At 43.8% G+C, this 9,710-nt stretch overlaps 1 protein-coding gene across 2 annotated transcripts in view; it reads right to left on the reverse strand.

Moving 5' to 3' along the window:
• The window catches only part of ST3GAL4 (ST3 beta-galactoside alpha-2,3-sialyltransferase 4), a 71,418-nt gene extending 61,708 nt beyond the window's left edge, over positions 1 to 9,710 (reverse strand). The window contains exon 1 of one of the 2 annotated variants that reach the window (XM_060250707.1): positions 9,623 to 9,710. The gene's annotated coding sequence lies outside the window, so the exon portion shown is untranslated. The remainder of the gene's footprint in view (positions 1 to 9,622) is intronic. The other variant, XM_060250708.1, reaches the window with a different exon arrangement.

Here is a 9,710-nt window from a genome sequence, read left to right on the forward strand (position 1 = left end):
TGGACAATGCAGCTTTGGTCATTGGTCAGCCATCCCATAACAAGGGGATTTTTAAAAAAATGGTAACAGAGACTTCTTTATAGGTCATAATCACTACCACTATTGTATTATCACAGCATCTCCTACTGTGTTCATCCCTAGCTGGGACACAACAATGATCAGCACAGCAGTATAATACATGGGATCACGGGAGATCTATTCCTGCCTATGACATCTTACATGAATTAACAGACCCCTTTTTCATTAATGTATATACTCTTTATACTGGTGAACGTTCATCAAAACATCCTGAAGCAATAGGTTAACTGTGCATTGCATGAAGTAGGACTTTTTTGGGGGGGAGGGGGGTTTGAAGTCTTCCTCCGCTTTGATCTGTCAAATATAGGATTTTCCCAGCCACACCTATAAATTAGAACAATGCCCTACATTTTCCCCCAGAAAGGGAAGACCAACATCAAGACCTTGTTGCCTCCAAGTTGCATGGTAATGGCAATTGTGAGAGCAAGCTGGAAGCCTACAGGCCCCAATATAACCCCAAAGTAATTCTTCCGAACCAACTGTAAATCAAAATTTATCCACTCATACAGAAAATGGCTTTCAAATTTTAAGGGGGGGGGGGGGCAAAGCATTCCGCACTTGAATGTTGCAGTTCTCCTTTGGATTTCATTCACAATGCCCCAGCTGTGTCTGAGCTCAGGTGCAGAATAACTGTGAAGCTCTAACAGCTAGTTGTTATTATTATTAGCTTGGGGAGGATGGGGAGCAGACTGTATAGCAATATGTGCTTCTGGACTCCAAAACAGAGAAGAGGCTGCCCCCCCCCCCCAGAATAGTCAAGTTAGGTCACCTGATTCTAGTACAACACTGATCCCAAGCCAGTTTCCCTCAATCCCACAAATTTGACACTGTTCCCTGGTTTGCAAAGCTCCCACCCAATCTTGCGCAAAGTTCCCATCATCTTCTTAACTGCACACCTCCCAGACATCTCAGTGAGCCACTTCCATGCCCAGGGTTAGGTTCTTTCCTTACCTGAAGCTTCCCCTGCTGTGCTGATCCTGAGATGATGCCCTTTTTAATCTGTGCACAGGTGTGCTCTCAGGCACCACAGCTACACTCACAGCCTTGCTGGATAAGGCTCTCTCCCGTGTTTTGCCAGCGTTGCCTTGTTTACAGCAGCAGTCTTTGTACTGGGAGTCATCGGCTGGGGAAAAAATTTCACAGCCGAGGGACTCCGAGCGCAGAGATTCACAGCAGCGACACACACACACCAAAAAAAGCTGTTTGCAGACAGGGCTGCTGCCAAAGTGTTTGCAACAGCCAGAGGTATGCTAATACCTGCAATATCTTGACCGGTGATCTGGAGATGCAGTAAACCAATGGGCTGCAAACTTTAACTGATTAACTGGTGCGGCTGGATTACGAAAGCTGCAGGAAGAGTTGGCCATAAGGAGTAAAAAAAACAGTATGGGAAATTCTTGAAGAGCTGCGGCTTCTATGGAGACCACAAAGACCAGTTTACACCTCTCTTCCCCTTGCAATAGACTTGGTGAGTTTAAAAGTGGCATGCAGACTAACGGAGCATTAGCCAATGGGGATTTCATTTTAAATACCCCATATCATTCTGCACCAAAAATTATAGCTTGTTTTCCCCTCAGCCACAGCAACACAATAAAAACAACAACAAAAATTTCAGCAGAAGTCAAATCAGATACGGAGCTTCCCCAGTAATGACCGGCTCTGAACTTGTAAACTTCTGAAGGCATTTTGCTTCCAATGTGTAATAAGGTTCATAAACCATGTTTGTAATTTTGATTTAAACAAAAAAAGAAAATTGTGTCTTCCCTTCTTGAAGCTGGCCCTCGCAAAAAATTGGTTTGACACCTCTGACCAGAGCATTCAAGAATGAGAATTCTTGTGCATATTTCAGCCAACATATTTGCAAAGATATGCTCACTGATTAAATGTGGCTGATTTTGTCTGCTATTAATATGCTATTGTTGCCTGTGTCCTTTGCTAGCCTGAAAAAACTTCTGTCAGAGGAAGAACCATTGAACTCAGGTACATGTGCTAAAATAACAACAGGTACAGCAGCTTGCAACATGCGTCTCTCTCTCTCTCTCTCTCTCCCCCTCTTTCTCTAAAGGGTATTAGAGAAATTCATGGGGGATCAGTGGCTATTAGCCACAGTGATGAAGATGAACCTCCACATTCAAAGTCAGCAAACCTCTGAAACTCAAGGCTAGGAGGCAACGTTGGAAAGGTCATGGGCATGACATCTATGTCATGGTGTTGGTCCTCCAGAATAATTGGTTGGCCATTATGCAAGACAGAGTGGTGCATGACTAGACTGGTCCAGCCAGGCTCTTCTTATGTTCTTAGTACTGGGTACACTCACAATTTCTCTTTAACACTTGAAGTTGCCCAATACTGAATCAAGGACAGTATTGTCTATTCAGACTGGCAGCTGCTCTCCAGAGTCTCAGGCAGACGTCTTTCACATACCTGGTTGTTTCACCTGGAGATGCAGGGGACTAAACCTGGGATCTTCATGCCGAGAAAATGATCTACTACTAAGTCATGGTCTCCTCCTTGTAGAAAACTAAGGCAAATATTACAATTTTCTATGCTAACTAACGGTACAAATGAACTGTTTTATATTATCAAAGCTGTAAAATAAGTTTAGGCTTGATCAGAAAGTCAGTACTGCACATATTTTGATCCCCCCCCCTCCCCTCCCCCCCAAAATGACGTTTTTTTATCCAAGGGGCTGGAGTTTTGTTCCATGGCTTCAAAACCTCTAGATAAGACCAACAGTATGCCACAATGTCCTGCTGGTTTTGAGCACAGGGCATGATTTCATCTCCTCCCTTTTTGGGGAAACAAAAAGGGGAGAGCAATTACTGATCATCTCATTGAAAAGGAATGGGGTGGTTTAAGAGTCTCCCAGGCCAAGACTACCATGCTGCCGTGTTTGAAAAGCAAATATGCAAACAGATGAGAAATTCTATACTGTCATCTACGTGTGGCCCAGACTGAAACCATGATATGGTCTGGCTCACCTAGGCAGAGGAAACGGCAGAGGCAGAAAAATTTTAGTAGGATGTAGCCCTACCCTACTTACTCGTTTGCAGCAGTCTCTTGGGGTCAAAGCAGTCAAGATGCTGGGAGAGCCAAAAACTGATTCTTATTGGTCAATGGTATGTTGTGTCCAGTGTTCCCTCTAAGATGAGTTAGTGTGAGCTAGCTCACAGATTTTTAGCCTCCATCTCACACATTTTTGTCTTAGCTGAGGAAAAATGGCCCCCAAGCAAACTAATTTATGCAGTAGCTCACAACATTAATGCCATTAGTTCACAATGCAGAATTTTTGCTCATAAGACTCTGCAGCTTTGAGGGAACATTGGCTGCATCCTGCTCATTCAATCATAGGGCAACCATGGCATGAAGCAGTTGACACAACACACACACACACACACACCATCTTCCCCAGCTTTAAAAAGTCCCATTGGAACCCACTGAAGCCCTAATCAGCAGCCCCAAGCAGCTATTACTTTCCAACCTAAAAATGCTCCTGAGAACCATTTGCTGATCTTCCTATATCTTACACAGTTTGGTGTTCAGAATGTGGAATCAGTGAGCTATCGTTGGAGAATGTGCTACCAAGGAACAATCACATCTACACTAGGAAGCTCAATGGAGGCCAGGAATACCTATCCTTGTTCCTTAAGCTAATTTGGCTATAAGATCTGTTCTGGGCAGAAATGAAATTTCTCACAAGTATGAAATCCAAAGAACTTTCAAAATACAAATCTGTAGAAAAAGCCCAGCAGGAACTTATTTGCATATTAGGCCACACCCCCTGACACCAAGCCAGCCAGAACTGCACTCCTGTGCATTCCTGCCCCAAAAAAGCCCTGCAAATCTGGCATGTATGAGCCCCAGAGAGCCTTGTGCTCTACTGAACAGCATTTGCTGGTGGTCCCTGGTCCAAAGGACATTGCCTAAGCCTTGACGAGGGCCAGAGCATTTTCTGCCTTGGCCCCGGCCTGGTGGAATAACCTCCCGCTTGAGATCAGGGTCCTGCAAGATATTCTGCAATATCAGGGCTTGTAAAACAGAGTTATTCCACCAGGCCTTGGAGTGAGGTGGTGGCATCCCACCATTCTGGCCACCCTGCTCATGTCGTCAACACTGATCAGCCCACTAGAATCCACCACTACATCCACTGCACTGGTCCTTGCTTTCTGTTTTGATTTTGGTGTACTCAGCACCAGGGGTGGAATTCTAGGAGGAGCTCCTTTGCATAATAGGCCACACACCCCTGGTGTAGCCAATTCTTCAATCTTACAAGGCTCCTTTCTGCGAACTCTTCAGAGGATTGGCTACATCAAGGGGTGTGACCTAATATGCAAAGGAGCTCCTGCTAGAGTTCCATCCCTGCTGAGCACCCAATATGAGGTGAGTAGACCACCAGACACTGTGTTTTTGCAATCCGATATTTGGCCTCAGCTGTGAGATTTTAAATTATGGTACAATTATATTTTATCTACCCACCCTGAGCCTGCTTGTGGGGGAGATATAAATCTAATAAATCAAATCATTTTGTTTTTAAAAAATCCATTTCCTGTTTTTCAGTTCAGCTTCTGAGGACACTTAAAACCTGAAACTTTAGCTCTCCTGTAAAAATGCCAACAAATACTGACTTGCAGGGCACAAATTCCTGGGATCCCCCACAACTACCACCACCCTAAGCCAAATAGTGTCAATAGCTGAGATTGCAGTAAAAGCATTCATAATGGGAGAGTATATATCCACAGTTTTACAAACGTTTTGAGTCAGAAGGAGGATTTTTTCCCCCCTTAGTTTAATTTGCATATGCAACCAGCCTGGGGATATCAAAATGCCTGAAAGCATCAGAGAAAAGGACATGAAATGAGAATTCTACATCAAAGAAAAGCCTTCTGTCCCAAATAAACTAGATTAATAAAAAGAAGCCAACTTCAACCTTCATGTACTCTTAGGATCCCAAATCCAAAAGCACTCACTTCATTCCCTTTCCTTTCTCCAACCTGACAAGATAATGACGAGGGTTTTCCTTCAACAGTATGGCAGTCCGTTTGTCATTCACTGTAAAGTGATTTTTGTTTTAGTTGGCGGAGTCTAGGTTAAATGAATTTTAAAGTGATGAGCAAATAAATAACAGTTCAGCTACTGGGAAAAGCACCAGTCTTTTTCCAGGGGTGGATTTTACAGTAAATGATATCTCAGAGCATGCTCAATAAGCCAAGAGTACAGCAGCTGGCCAAAAAAAGACAAGAAAAGACATCAAATCAGAGCAATGATATCCACTCAAGAACCATGCCAAGGCCCATTTTCTGTTTCAAAATATAAGAGAGAAAAGCCAAGTTCAGTTTTAAAACTATCGCTGACAAGTATATTTAAACAGCAGTTTGGCTGTCCTTCCTTGCCATTTAAATTCTGTGTTCCATGTCATAACCGGCTTCAGGTGTTGCCTTGGGGAAAGATGCCCTTCCAATTCACCTCCCAGCCGCCACCTTGTTCTCTTCAGCTCTCCCACCCAAACACACACACCCCTTCCTCACCATGGCAATCTCTCTTGACTTTGAATGCTTCAGGTATTAGAAAGAAAACAGCTTCTCTTATTATATAATCCCTGGAATGAGTGTCAGCAGGGGTAAAGAGAGTTCAAGACCATCATTGCTAGCATTCCCTCCAGAATGACCAGAAAGTGAGTGCGAGAAAGGCCCAGGAAAAGAGACAATCCACAGCAAACTAAAGGCAAAGAGACTAGAGAAAGCCTATTGTGCCAAGCATTTGCCCCACTCTGGATAGAGGAAAAATTCCTACTGCAAGGTAAAAGTTCAAGAGATGGGAGAACGTCAGACTCTTAGTGGTATGGTTCAGGGTTCAAGCTCCTGCTTGTTCATGTGAGAGAACCATGGTCTTATCTGTCATCCCTTCCCTTGGGCTACTTCTTTGGGGAAGTGCAGTGGCAAAACGTGTTCTGGTGTCCCAGGGTCAATCCCTGGTATCTCAGGCCTTTCTGAAACCTTAGATCAGGGGTGACCAAACTTGCTTTACATAAGAGCCACATAGAGTAAATGTCAGATGTTTGAGAATTGCAAGGAAGGGAGGGAGGGAGGGAGGGAGGGAGGGAGGGAGGAAGGAAGGAAGGAAGGAAGGAAGGAAGGAAGGAAGGAAGGAAGGAAGGAAGGAAGGAAGGAAGGAAGGAAGGAAGGAAGGAAGGAAGGAAGGAAGGAAGGAAGGAAGGAAGGAAGGAAGGAAGGAAGGAAGGAAGGAAGGAAGGAAGGAAGGAAGGAAGGAAGGAAAATAGACGGGAGAGGGAGAGGTTCAGAGGCTTGGAGAAGTGATTTAAAGAGACAAGTGCCTTCTCCAAGCCAGCCAATGGGGTGGTGGGGGCTTCAAGAGCCACACAATATGCGTGAAAGAGACACATGTGGCTCCCGAGTCACAGTTTGGCCACCCCTGCCTTAGAGAATCACCATCATTCAGAGTGAACGGTACCAGATAAGAACAGATCAATGGTTATATACTAAGGCCTATCTTCTTACACAGTACTTTCAATCTGCACCCCCCAAATACATGATTATCAAAATTATTTATTCTTAAATGTGGATATTTGGGAGTAAGAAAATATGCATCTGTCAAAAATGAGCATACATGCTATACACGTTTTGAGTACCAGTACAATCAAGTATACAAGTACAGGAAGAAATAACTGAAGTAAGTAGTAAGAAGCAAAGACAAGGCTGCATCTCAACATTTCCAGATTAAATTTGGGCAAAATAAACCTTGGACCTTAGAGCCTAACCATACCCTGAAGATCTGCTGAATTAACTGGATCTTGAGCATGCTTAATTTCCTTTGGGTTACACACTCTAAGTGTTAGAAGTTATTTACAACCTGAAATGCTGTTTGCAGTTTATAATTTATTGCTTTCGCTTAAATAAACACTGAAATCTAACAAATGCACTTCAATACATATTTTAAAAATCACTTCTGAAATAAATCTAATGGCATTGCCTCTAAAAGTTGAGGTATGAGCAGAACAGGACTTAATGCTGGGAAATCAGTGCATGAGCTGTGGATCAAGAAGTCCCTGGTTCAAATTGTGCAACTCTACCATGAGCAAGCCTCGCTTTCTCAGCCTCACCTTGATTTACGATAGAGTCAATACTACTGACCTACTCTACAGGGTTGTTGTAACAAGAACAAGATAGCATATGCAAGGACTTTCAAACATTTGAAAGAACCATGTAAATGCAATTTTCAACAATTCAAATACTTATGCAATGATTAAGAGAGGAAATAAAAAGGCAGCATATTAGATGAGCCAGTTTCCACAGATTCAGCAGCTAATCTTTTCACAAGGATATTTTCACACACACTGGGAGATAGCTGGGAACTGGCTATAGCATAAGTAGCCAGGTCTTCCTGCTGAAGATGAAGAAGCAGATTCTAAAACAGTGGTATTCACTCTGCAGTTCACAGAGAGCCAGATTCACAATTATCCTGAATCAAAAGAGCCACATTTACTTCCAATCCCTGGCATGAGAATCCCAGGAGACTTCCAGCTTGTATGTTCCTCTGCCAGAAACACAAGCCAGAAAGAAGACCCACTGGATAAGGGCCTTGCTCATTTTCCTGAAACTTGGGGCAAGTCCCATATTGGGGATAGGGTAACCAAGTAACTCAGTAGAGCAATGGGAGCAAAAATAAAGGGGAGAAGTGGAGTTTTTACCACAGAAATTTGAAAAATTCCTAGTGCACCACTGTGGTGTCCCTTCCAGGTACATAACCAGAAGTGACATAGTTGCACAATGTATTGTAACATCACTCCACCTTTGCCCCAAGGGACCAGGGCTCAGAACAGCCACAAGTGGCATGTCAAAAAGCCACATGTCTCCTGAGCCACTGAGGGAGTTTCACTGTTGTAAGGCCTCAAATGCTGGTGAATCCATCCAGACCTCCTGATGAAGGTCAGAGCTACAGTGGCATAAACACAGGATGCAGTGATGGCTAAGAAAGAGAGACAATTCTTCATCTAAAGCAGGGGTGTCAAACGTGGCCGGGGGCCAAATCTGGCCCCCAGAAGTCTTCTATCAGGCCCCCAAGCAACTGGTCATCTGCTTCCTTCTCCCTCTCTTGCTCCATTCTGCATCACAGCTTGCTTTGCCAGGCTTGCTCAATTGCACAGGAACTATGCAGCAAAACCTCTGTTTTCTCCATTGGCTGAGGCTCCTCCCTTGGGGAGGGGGGGGAGGCAGAGCTTGCTTTGCCAGGCTCTTTAAATCACACTGCTGAGCCAAGTCTCTCTTCCTTCTATTGGCTGAGGCCCCTCCCCCTCCTGGTCCCCTGGGGAAGGAAGCAAAGAGCCAGAGCTTCCTTTGCCCAGTTCCCTGGATCCCATGGGAGAAATACAAAGACCAACGAGTACTAATGTTTTAAGTATGTTTTTATTTTAAGTTTTAAAAAATCTTTGTGTTTGTCTGTGTCTTTTATAAAGTTTATATCTCTGCTACCCAATCTTAAATAGGAACACACACAACCCAGCCCAACATGACCCGGCCCAACAAGGTCTAATTTATGTCAGATTCGGCCCTCATAACAAATGAGTTTGACACCTCTGATCTAAAGGCTCAGCTGGCTGTAACTGTGAGCTTGAGGGATGCTGTGAAGCAAGCCTCTAACAGAGGGCTATTCCCCCATCACATCCCTTGAACTTTCGTGCATGGACGTTAGAGAGAAAACCAACATGTGGAAGTATCAAGTTCCCAATATAAACTAGGTAAACAGAAAGAGCAATTTTTTTTACCCATTCAAAAAACATTCCAATAAACACATGTGTCCTTGGTTTCCTTCTCTTAGTCAGCCCTGAAAATTCCAACTAGTGGTAAATCCACAGCCAGCCAAAGCTATTGGTTAATGTGGGGGCTGTACTGGGATATCCAACACATTAGCCATACCCAAAACAAGTCAGATTAGAAAATGGGCTTTGTGCAGATCACATTGGCTGATGAAAGCATCCCAACAGATGCTAATTCCAAACAGGGTACCATCCAGTTCTGGCAAACCAGGTGTACAGAAAGGGAGGAGGAACAGTCTTGCTTTCAACATACAAGATTTTTTTTTCCTTCTAGGGACAGAGGAAACTATCTTATTTAGTAAGCTTATTGAAACTCAACATCAGAAAATTAGCAAAATCAAGGCTAGTGGTTCCTTGTTGCCGCAGAATCCTTTAGAGCCTGGGAAAGAGCTTCCATGATGACATCCACTTCAGAAGGAAGTAGTTAAACTTTACAGTAACAATCCTAACCTATTCCCATCCAGACCTAGAGCTCAATGGAAAGATGCATGTCACGATATCGTGACAGAGGTGGCTCTGGAGTATCATGACAGAGGTGGGCTCTAACTTGCTCTCAGATCACACAGGCAAAGTGAAAAAGAGAGAAATTAACGGTAAAGAAAGAAAGCAAATCACATTGCACCCAAGATCTGCTTCATTGGCCCTTGCACACCTCCACATGCTTCCTAGCATTGGGGGATTTCATAATGCCATATAATGAGATGCATTACTCACAGTCCACCCCTGTTGTCCCCAAGCCAAGTCAGCAGCAACTCCACAGGATGAGAGTCTACAGTCCCATGATTCTGCAGAATAAAAAGGG

The sequence above is a fragment of the Heteronotia binoei genome, chromosome 12, assembly GCF_032191835.1.
Source record: "Heteronotia binoei isolate CCM8104 ecotype False Entrance Well chromosome 12, APGP_CSIRO_Hbin_v1, whole genome shotgun sequence".
Classification (NCBI taxonomy): Eukaryota; Metazoa; Chordata; class Lepidosauria; order Squamata; family Gekkonidae; genus Heteronotia; species Heteronotia binoei.